The sequence below is a fragment of the Ptychodera flava genome, chromosome 14, assembly GCF_041260155.1.
Source record: "Ptychodera flava strain L36383 chromosome 14, AS_Pfla_20210202, whole genome shotgun sequence".
Taxonomy (NCBI): Eukaryota; Metazoa; Hemichordata; class Enteropneusta; family Ptychoderidae; genus Ptychodera; species Ptychodera flava.
Window position 1 is genome coordinate 15,200,725 of NC_091941.1, and position 12,154 is coordinate 15,212,878.

General features: G+C 36.4%; 1 protein-coding gene across 1 annotated transcript in view; it reads left to right on the top strand.

Moving 5' to 3' along the window:
- Nucleotides 1-284: 284 nt before the first annotated feature.
- The window catches only part of LOC139149506 (alpha-(1,6)-fucosyltransferase-like), a 65,421-nt gene continuing 53,551 nt past the window's right edge, over nt 285-12,154 (top strand). The window contains 1 exon segment of the mRNA XM_070721291.1: nt 285-454. The gene's annotated coding sequence lies outside the window, so the exon portion shown is untranslated.

A 12,154-nucleotide genomic window follows, 5' to 3' on the forward strand; every position in this document is an offset into this window, starting at 1 on the left:
TTGCGGAGGTATTTATAATACACTCTTCAGATGGTGTATCGTATCGATGACAGCGTAAACACCACTGTGCGAATGTCGTTGAGATAAAATTGTCGAATATTTTCACTCGATTTTGATGTCATTTGTTAATTTAAAATAAATAATGGAATGTGTAGGGAGCAATTTAAAAATATAGGAAAAATTTGGTAATGTCACTGTCTGTATAATTTTAGGGGTTTAAAAATAATCATAATACACCTAGGGAGTCAGCACGTGCGATCGTCATTACTTTACTCCAGTTCAATCAGCCGCAAGATGGCGCTTTACGTAGGATTTGTTCCATCGGGTGAAGCAACATCCTCGTGAAGTACCACTGTAAATGAGCTTCATCACCTTGCTGGGGCTTTTGATGACCAGGACTAACATTCATATGTTTTCTTCATATGGTCAATGTCAGACAGTTCAGTGTAGCGAGGTGAGTTCCTTTCACTATAGTAGTTCGAGTATGCCACTTGGCATACCCACCCAGACACTGCACTCTTCCTGCAGTGTGCGGCGACAACCTGAACCGGCCATATCCCATACCAGTATATCCGCACTCCTAGACAACCAATGCCCCGAGTAAAACTCGTGCAACATCAACTTCTCCACTTTACCATACCAGCATCACTGGTAAAGGTTATGGAGCTCCGGAGAAGTCGCTGCTCCCCATCACTTCAAACACCAGGCAAGTATTGTGCCAATAGAAATACTTGGGATTAAAACTCTGCGCAAGTCTGAGGACGATTGTTGCATCCCGGCTTCACCCTCTCACTCAGCTGTGTGAGGCTCCCGAGCAAAAAAGTGACACTTTCAGCTCTGAAAACGTGGTGGAGGGTTTCCAGTATGTAAACTAATGTGTGATTTAATGGACAGGTTTACCTTGTACAATGTAGGTGCCCTGTTTTCAGAGTTAAATAGGCATTTTACCGTGATAGTGCATTGATGGATATTGCAAGTGTAGTGGAGATCCCTAAAATGCACACAGAATCATCCCTAAATACAGTCACTCAGTGATCCGTGGTCAAAGGTACTATTTTTTTAAGTCTGTGAGAGGAAAAGCATAGGGAAAGCAAGCCAAGAAGCATGGCCATTATTCAATTGAATTCTGAAACACTGCTTCATTGTTGTGTGGTATCACCGTCATGGATGGAGCAGTGTAAACTTTCCCTGAGACAGATGTCAGTCATTATACAATATGATTGAAGAACTAACAAGGTAATGGTATCTCTGTCGTTTCCATCAAATATCACTCGTTGAGTATAAACCCACAATCAATAAATAACACTGTTTGACATAACACTCTTCATGGCATTTGCAATGATAACTATCACCAACATTATGCACTCTTCGCTATGAACATACACATATACCATACACACACTGCATACATGTAGTTTCAATCTGTGACATGTTAAATGCTATAGCTGAGCAACATAAAAGCTTGACATGATGTATAGGTATGACACTACAACAAGTGAATTAATACTAATACACTATATATATATATATATATATATATATATATATATATATATATATATATATATATATATATATATATATATATATATATAAATCTCTTCAAGTACAAAGTAATGATCTATGTTACTCACAGTTTCATACATCTTACAATCATCAGACTACTTTTACCCTTACCTTTACCTCTGTGTGTGTGTGTGTGTGTGTTATTTTCAATGTGTACATCTAGACCACGCGGCCAGGCGATGTTTCATATACTAATGTTAGCATGAACTGCTATCATAATTAAAAATTTCATTTTCACAAACCATGAAACACTCCATGAAGGTACTTTCGGTACCACTCCATTCTTATTCATCATTTACATTTTACCGATGATAGTGTAAAATTGATGTGAACAGAGAAGTTGAAGTCTTCTACTTCAAATTAGTCAATTACAGACAAAGATTTTGGTGAACTTTTGTTGCACAGTGTGTGGCATACTGGTAGCTGGTGTTTCGGAAGAAAATAAACTGGTTTTCCAGAAAAAATCATTGAACAGTTTATGATAGGTTTAATCTATTGTTCATTTACTCATAGACAGTGGAGGGGGGAAGACCCTCCCTCCACTGTCTATGATTTACTCCACAATATTGAATAGACCCAAATTGAGGTCCAGCTGAAATGATGACAATGCTTGCAAAATTGTTCAAACCTATAGGTAAAGTTAAACTGATTTAGGAGAGTAAAAATAGTGGCATAGAGAATTAGATATATATGTACCTAAAATACTTTGGTTTCAATTGATCTTGATCCAGATAAATAATTATATTTTTGCCAGGCTATGGCACACCTCAGTTAATAAGTTTTCATGAAACCGGCCTCAAGTATGAGCTTCAATCATTTGGGATTAATTCACCAAGTGGATTTATTGATCCAGTGCAGTAACATTCTCACAGGTAAAGAAGCTGTGAATAGCCTTTTGCACCAGTCTTTGATACACATTGGCTTTCTCTCACCTTGCTTTGGTCTTGATGAGACAATCCGCCGTCTTTCTACGCTCCAACCCTTCAAAGAATGCTATGACTCAGTGGAGCAACTGCCTAGCACGCTTTCTTGCCAGTGTGTTGGGCCAGTTTGACATGTCAGTAATGTACTTCCTCTCAATTCCAATCACTCCTTATGTTCCTTTATGAATACCACCATGAAGTTCAATTCAGAATTGCCTATTCCTTCCTCCCTTCAAATGCTCACATTTATGATTTTTTCACTCATAGATTTTCATTCTATAATGTCAGTGATATTGTCCACCCACGCTTTTTAAAATCATATTTCTACCTGGGCTCTAATATAAGAATCTGCGGCCAGCTTATTTTTATGAATACAGTGATAATTAGCAACTGTCTCTATAAATAAGTACACCTCCCTCGGTCATTAGGGCAGCATTGATAATTATAACCACAGGCACTAAGTTGAATACCCAATTTGTTGGTTTTTGTTTGGGGAAAAGTAAAGTCCCCCTTGTATGATCATCTTATTCAGATTCATCAACAAATGGCTTTCTGGACACTGCGTGTGATGCTTTGCTGTGATTGGTCTGCCAGATTTTGATGCTGTGGGCAAAATCATTGCAAAGTGCAAAGTGCAGGAGGTGCACTGAGTCCAGTAAATTACCCTTTGGAATACAACTTTTTTGGAAGTGAGAAACATTGTGGGCAATGGGAAAAATTTAGATTGCATGTATTTTACTTTGTTCAGTCTTGTTTAAAAAACCCCTTTTGAAAGAACTACAAGGAAAGGCATCAAAGTCTCCAGATGAGATTACTAAATAATACAAACAATCCTCCCCATTTTTTTCTCAGATCATACCACATGTTTCTACTTCCCTTGATACCCAATGTGATATTGGTGATAGTATTGTCAATGGAGCAGGGCTCTATTCACAAGTAATTTGATACCATGGTAAGCAACTTGTTTTTCTGCCAGCTTGCAGCTTCTTAAAGATCAAAATCCCCTGTCACCAAGCTTAAACCATCATTGTAAAATGTTTTTATCCTACACTAATCTTATGACAGCGGCCCTTTGGCAGTTTCACTGAAAATAGACATAACTTGTCCCATTAACTTTTATTTATCAGTTAGTCTAACATTTTGTATTCAATCCTTTTATTTGACCCCGCACATTACAAGGGAATTAGAACAGGCAATATGCCAAAGTGTCATCAGTGCTTGAATGGGGAGACATCTGCTGTACCGTACTCTGGTTAAGTGACAGTACAACACTCCCGCAGTTCTCATATTTTATACTGAAAATATGTTGAACGGACAAGATGGTGTTTACAGATGTACCGGATGATGTTGACATAGCAGAATTATACTGCTTTTGTGTCAAGATTTTTTTTTCTCTCTTGACACAGACATGTATCCAGTAATCATATCAAACAATACACAAATGTAAAGTGATCGAATTCTGCCCCTTTTTCAATGCTGTGAGCAGCGGTAAGATAATATAAAATTTGTAAAATTGGAAAGAAAGAAGGCTGGGGGTGCAGTTGTTCATGGGGCTCTGCAATTCATAATACACCCAGCAATAAATTTAGCTCAAATTATGCAGGTCTACGGATGTATGTGGAATGCGCTGATACCCACTCAACTGTTGCACAGAAATTTTTGGCAGAAATAGAAGACTATTGTGAGTGTTGTGTGGTCATTTCCTCATGAAAGAGGTTCGCTTTATATTCATGCAAGTGACATTGAAAAAAATATAACAGGTTGGTATAAATGTCGCTGGTAATATGCCATATTCAAAAAAAAACATGCCAGTCACATTGTTTTTCAGTGTAATGATAATGAAGCTGATATTAAAACAATATTACATTTGCTCAGGAGTTTCATGCATGACAGTGTGAAAAAGAAATTGAAGAATGCTGTTATAACCTTTAATGTTATTGTTCCATTAATTTTGCAGTTTGTTTTGGCATCTGTGAAAAGAATCTGCTGAAAGCTATGACAAGGCCAGAATCATTATATTCCATAAACAGGGTAATTACACTTGCCCAATTTCCCCCACCCCAATGCCCCATGATATACACTTGTTTATAAGTGCCCCCTGTCATACAACAAGGCCGGCTCATTGATGTGTGTCAGTTTTACTTATCCAAACATCTGATGTTGTGAAACACTGAGGCCCAGTAGCTGGCAGCCTTGTTTGAATTGAAAACTCTGGTGTGTTTGTAAATCGCTCGGGTATCTGTTGTACACACATGATAAGTGCTGTAGCTCCCAGCTGTTTCACTAGAATCCAAGAATAACATCAATAAAATCTCTCATGTCAGCTTGTCAATATGTTCATACCACAATCTCAGTACCAGGACCAATATATAAACTTTCAGATTATGTGACCAGTGCTTAAAATAAACGCATAAATATGATAATATATGTTAAAAATTTGTTATATACAATTCTATTTTTCTTACTTCCTGTACCAAATTTCTCCCAGATTTTGATTAACTCCCCAGATTTTGATTATCTTGTCTTTCAACATACACAGACAGGTGAAAATGAAGGAATATAAATTCGTCCTACTGTAATCAGTGTCTACATCTTATGACATTTATCCATAATTTTTTATGGCTCGCTGAAAACTTCTGCATAAGTTTTTATCAATATTCCTGATTTCCCATCATTTCAAATGCAAAGTCCAATACTAGTTTGACGTCAAAACTGCTTTCAGAGTACTCATGTGGCTCAGTCAATGTAAATTGTGCGTGTTTTATACAAGCTGTTGTAAACTTTGTGTGATTCTTATGCAAGGCATGTATTGAGCCAGGTGATTTTAATAAAAAAGAATTATATTTATCGATTCACATCAGAGTATCACTTCCACTGTGCTGGTACACTGTGAACAATGAAAGCATGTTCATGACACGTGTCAACGAAGTGGTAGTAACACAAGATATGTAACAACAAGCGGCATCCATGATTGGCCAAGTCTTTGATGGGACAGATGCCTGTCCTACATGCACAAACGTGTCCATGTTCTACACTCTGGTTGGGCCAGTGTGATTCCATAATACTGGGATCAAATATGGATCAGAAAAAAATCATTATTATTCGTGCGTGGAGGAGGGGACACAAAGATGATACTGTCCAAATCCTTTGACATATGTTTTAATCTTGTTGACAGAGTCAGCACACTGAACCAGGTCACCAGTGGTTGAGGAATGACATATATTTGGCGGTCAAAACACACGGATTGTTATCAGGTCCATTAGTGCAGGAATTTGCATGTTTAATGTACTTGCTTCAATAAGTGTTAAAATTGCCGAGCCAGGGGACTTGAAAATACAAGGCTGAGAGGCGTTAATGGAAGTACATGTATACGGGACTGTACAAGGACATATACATCATGTAGGTCAGAGCTATATAGATACATACCATATATATACCTTGAAAATGGAAGCTTCAAGCCTTTATTCAAATTTTGGAAGGTACATATACATATTCAATCATAATGAAAAATCAGGAGTCACTTTTTACAAGTTTTTACTATTCAAAAGCAAAAAGCCTCAAATTCACAGTCGTTGAAATTCAAAATGCCATGGGTATGGAATCCTGCGTACTACATGTAGCTCTTAGTAAAAAAACCCTGAAATCTCTATTTGCATAAAAGGTAAGACTTTGAAAACTAAATGATAAGTCGACACAGTATGGAGACTAGCCATAAATTATAATCTTTTGAAGTTGTGTTTCTGATGTGTGTTCTGCTCATATTAATTGACAGGTGCTCGTCTTCAAAGACATTGGTCTTTGACGGTTTGAATTGGTCTGTGTTCTGTTTCCCAGCCTTGACCATATGCCCTTAAAGAAAATTAGGAACATTACTAAAGACAAGATTCAATTGAAATATTATTAAATCCATCAATTACCCTGCGTGTGACAGATTTATTAGCAGAACCGTCAAAGTGAACAATATCAAGATGACAGTACTCTGGATAAATTAACGCTTTCTAAAGTGTGTATCTGCATACTGAAAGGAAATGTTGAATATTTCAAGGTTAAGGCTAATAGCTCTATATGAACATTATAGGTGAATCAGTCCACTGGGATCTCCGCATGATGAATTGTGCCATCTCCCATGGGATTACCGGAACGGGAACGTAAAACCCGTTCTGCTCATCCTGCTCCGTAGGAAAAGCCTAGCTGTTGTTGCTCAGATAAAAATACTGATTTCAGAGGAAAGGAAATTCTCATGTCATCACTGACCAAATTGCTTGAACAATATCAGTTTAATTAATATAGTCACTTTGTAAATTTCCATTCCCATGGACGTTATCAATAACAGTACCTCTCAATGCATGCAATGTGCAGCGATGACAATTTCTCTTTTGATGAGACTCTGATTTCTCTAGCCCCACTACCTGTTAAACTTTTCCCCATCTGATTGAATCTGAAGTTCACCTGAAAATTTGCTAACACAATGCTATTACTTCAATGTATTTATTGGCCAACACGTATACCTTTTAATGATAAGAGTGTTATACTATACTTTTCTATAATATATAAATATCTGACAAATTTCGCCAGGTCCAAGTGTTTCTACACATCAATAATAAACTAATACACTAATTCTAGGAAGAAACAGCAACATTATTGGACATTTTTCCTGTGTCTTCTGCTCTATGTCCTCCCCTATCCCCACCTTCCCCATGCCCCACCCCCTGTGCCGTGGCGTCTACTGCTTATTTATGTCAATGAACGTCACAAAAATGTACAAGATGGCTACCTGCTTGTGCTCAGCCAGTGCTTCCCAGGGTGCATCATTGTGATTGAAAATTTGATACAAGTTTGTCTACGGGAGTTTAATCAGCAATAGAGAACTTGGAAGTCAAATGTAATATTTTGATTCAACCTTACATTGGTAATGGCGGCATATTTCTTCACAAAAATCACCAGTTATCCAGCAGGCTTTCTATAAACTAAATATTGAATGGCAACTGGTGGAGTTAATATACAATACTGATCACCTGCTGCTGTGGTGATAAAGTGAACTAATGCACAGGCGTGTGTGGAATTTATGATTGTGTGCATTGGTGTGTCACTAATCAAGCCAGTATGATCACACCTCCTATGTCAGACTGAGGCATTAAAAAACGCATATGATGGACAAAGAGTTTGTTCACATATCGTGCAACATTAAAATTGTTATTAGAAGCGCTTCATATTTTATTTTGTTTTGTAGTTCCACCAGTCCAAAGCATGCACACCGTTTTCAAAATTTCAATAGAATACAGGCAGAAAAAGGAAGATTTTTAATGGTATCCAATCCATATTTTAGGAACTTACTGCCTCGGAAAAAAGTCAGACTGACAAGGCTGGTGATGCAATAGAATAGATGATTGGTGTCTTCAATGCAAGCACTTTGTAAATTATTACTCAAATTTTTCCTGCCTGCTTTTCAGGTTTTCACTTCGAACCCTATTCTGTATTCTCTATACCTGGAGAGAGATAGTACATGAAAAGAAAATATCAGTTAATAGATCATGTTTCAATTAATTATACTGGCCAACAGACTGAAATATTTTACTTATTGTTGCATTAATTTGCTTGCTTTATCAAGTCTGGTTTCACATTTTTTAGCTTTCATAGGGTTGGTTTGCATGGCTGTTTTAGTTTGATAAGCATCTGTTGGGCATACACATCAGGTTGTTAATACATACCTGCTGAGAAACCCTGTTGTGTTTTGTTTCCAGTGTACATTTTTTCATTTCAATATTGGTAACATGGCAACCAGATTACATGCACCCGTTCATGTGACAACAGAAGTTGAGCAGGTAGTGTCTCAGAAGCAGTCTCATTTACACTCTGCACTAGCTAGACATGTATTATGTATTACTGTATTCAGAGTCTTGTTGAAATTCTATGGTTGCGGTACCAGAATGTGACAATTATGTCTTGACATGATTCATTTGTTAGATTTGTGTATGTAAGTTACTGTTGCTGGGTAAAAATCTACCACCTTTTTTATCAAGTTCAGTATATTGTTGCTTTGACAGGAAATTTAAAATAATTACAGAAAAAGTTGGAAAGGGGGAAGACCAAAACAAGATTTATGATAACTTCAAAAACATTGGCGCTGGTATACCGTATCTACTGTTTACGGCTTTCAATTGTCCATTCACACTCTCCTGCTAAACTGTGAAATACAATTTACAGACAGCCTAACAATCAGATATTTCCATTTCAACTTCCGATATTGTAGCAAGCCATGGATTATTAATCCCACTTCAGTAGGAAGTGAGCATTCATGTCCCCAGGATAGAAACCGTTGACCTTTTTTCAATCTTTTCAAATTGCATTCAGAGTGGTACGTATCGCTTCTCTGGAAGTCATTCATATCTAATGGACAACATGTGTTGTGTGTAATACACATACACATGGTTTGCGTGCTTGGTTGAGTCTCAGAGAGGGCCCTGCCCTGGAGTGTTATTGATGTATGGTGTAACATCATAGACGCAAACATAACTTACTAAGTTTATAGCGGAACTGTTGAGAAACAAAAAAACTATACCTACGACAAGGTATTACATGAATATTGTAAAATTTTCATTTTTGTGTGTATTTCCGAGACGACAATTGTAATATTATCCTGCCTTTTGAAGGGCATTCTATATGTCAAGTAAGGTACAGTACCTGCATAGATGCTTTTTGAAATTATCATGTATCATTCACAAATAAAATATGAAGCAAAACCAGTACTGTAGTGTTCTGACAATATCCTACCATGCAGTACTGCAATGCTTGCCCGGTAATGATGTACTATCAATAATGTCAATTGGTATGATATTATCGTTTATTCTTGGATGCTGTAAAATTCCCCATTTGTTATTCCGCTAATTCATGGTGAGATAACAGTAGGCTGTGAAGTGGCTTTTGTTCATTGAAGTCAGTTATTCGAAAAAAAAATTGAAATCAAAAAGCACTTTGCTTTTCACCGTCACCAATGGTTTCAATCATCCGGGTCAGAGATGGTTGTAATTGTAATAAATACTCTGCCAGCAGCTATTGTGCTCTGTGTCTACAAATGCCATTGTCACCATTTACATTGGGTCAGTGTGCTCCCCATGCTAATTGATTGATGATTGCTAATGATGCGTAATGTAATGGGACACTCATACCAGCATCTTCTGGAGTGTTATTGTATGATCACACTCTTGAAATTTATTTTTTTCCATCTAATTTATTATTGTACTATGGTTCAAATGATACCAGGGTTTCAATGTTGTCAGTAGCTTATCATACAGGAATATTATATATATATATATATATATATATATATATATATATATATATATATATATATATATATATATATATATATATATATATATATATATATATATATATATATATTATATATATATATATATATATGATATATTCATTTATAGTATTACACACATACCAATCTGCTGGTTCAAATAGTTTATTGTATCTGCACAACGTTTCGTCCTAAAGTAGGACTTCCTCAGGTGCTACAGAACAAAAAGTTTCAACATATACACACACACACACACATACACAGACACAGACACACACACATACACACACACACACACACACACTATAAACAGCTTGAATACCTGTTTGGCAAAGCATTTTACAGTAAAAATTGATGAAAAGTTGAAATCAGAACTTGGACGTTATTCAGATTTGCTCACTACATCATGTATCCTCTTTAGCGATCATGAGACCAATTGTTCAATTGATCTTGCTCTCTTTCTCTTATTCCGCACATGGTTCTGCGTGTTCTTGTTACCATCACAGGCGTTGCCACATAATGTGTTTGATGAGAAGGATGGTTCCATTCCAGGAGAAGGGACCTGGTAGTTCAAAAGAGAGTATCTGTTTTCATGCCGGCATTTGGAGATGAGTTCTGATCATTTCTTTAGGTTGGACTTGTCAGCATTGATGATGGTCAATTTTTCTGCCAGACATAGGGTACATCTTTTGGTTGCTGTATGCAGTCCATGGGACAAAACTGACCAGTTTGGTGGTGTGCTGTATATTCTTGCTCTTTAGGTTCCAGATGTGTTCAGAAAGTTCTGTACTGTCTTTCTTGTTGGTGAAAGAGTGTACATGATTAGAGAAGCGAATTTTGAAAGAATTTTTCTGTTAGGCCAACATATTCATACAGGGCGAGTACATTCAAAGTTTTAGCAGTGCATGTACCTTCAGATGATTGTTGAGTTGTAAGAAATCTTAAGTTACATATACTAATACGGGTACTTTCTACATGACTCCGTTGTTCAATAATATCAATTCTTCTTTCTACCATTGATTTTACATTGCCAAACAGTGTTAGCAAAATGAGCCAGAGCCTATACATGTACGGCTTGTTTAATTAATTGCCATATGGTCAACTTTTGCTTGTTTTCACAATGAGGAGGGTGCTGTTTTTAGCCAAAGGTTCAGGAATGTCACTGATCCAGTTGTTCTCTGCAGAAAAAAAGGCACGGTTCAACCTCGAATATCAGTGTTTTTGTCAGCAATGTGTGCTTGTTGGACTGGTTCAGAAATGCAGTGATTCGGATGCCTGGACAACCTCAGACTGTACACGTAAGTTCATCGAACATTTTATGGCAACCAGAGAGAGGATGAAGGCCTTGCTCAGAGTAGAGTAGTGATAATCCAGCTGGACCACTTAAGTCACTATTGTTAAATTCTTTCCAACATGTCTGCCCCAACAATCAGAAAGCTCAACAGTCAAAAATAGACTAAGTGTAGTATGTACATGTACGACTGACAAGCTTGATAGCGTAAAATGCAGATTACTTGCAATAGGTCAACCGGGCTACTCATAAATAAATGGAGGTCATGTCAGGCCATTTGTACTTTATAGTCAGTCCAAATTGCTGATTGCCAAATAGGACTTGTTGATGAATAACTTCACTTGATAAGTCTAATAAATCACAGTACAGTACACAAAAGAGAGTTTAAAGTTAAGATTGTCATCTTCGTTCAAGGTTAAGAATTCAGTTTAACTTCATAATATCATTTGGACACTTTATCATAATTAACAGTGGAAGTATTATGTAAAAAGCATGTAAAATGTTGAAATTGTTTAATATGGAGCTTTTTCCTTCTGTAGGTCACGCAGATATTTTTTAGATTATCCCCGTATTTCCTCAATACATTATATATATATATATATATTATATATATATATATATATATATATATATATATATATATATATATATATATATATATATATATATATATATATATATATATAATATATATTGGTATATATATCTCGGTATTATATATATATGTCAACTTAACATGTCAGTTGGTGTTTTTGTGTTTATTCTGTGTTTCTTTTGTGTAGTCCTGTTCTTGACTATGTTCACACTTGAGGGAATAACATCAATAAAGTTATTGTTATTAATATCGTAAACATTCTACAAGTAGTTCTCATTCAGCACATCGTACCATAATACACACACTACCTGTATACCATGCTGCCCCGCTGCTTCCACAGCATAAGTATGCCCTCAGAGTTGGAAGTAAGTCTAATATTTTAGTGTAGTGGGCATTTTGATGACTTCTACTGTAAATTTAAAACGCTTTCTTCGATTTGCATTTAATACCCTTTTCAAAAGAAAACCTGC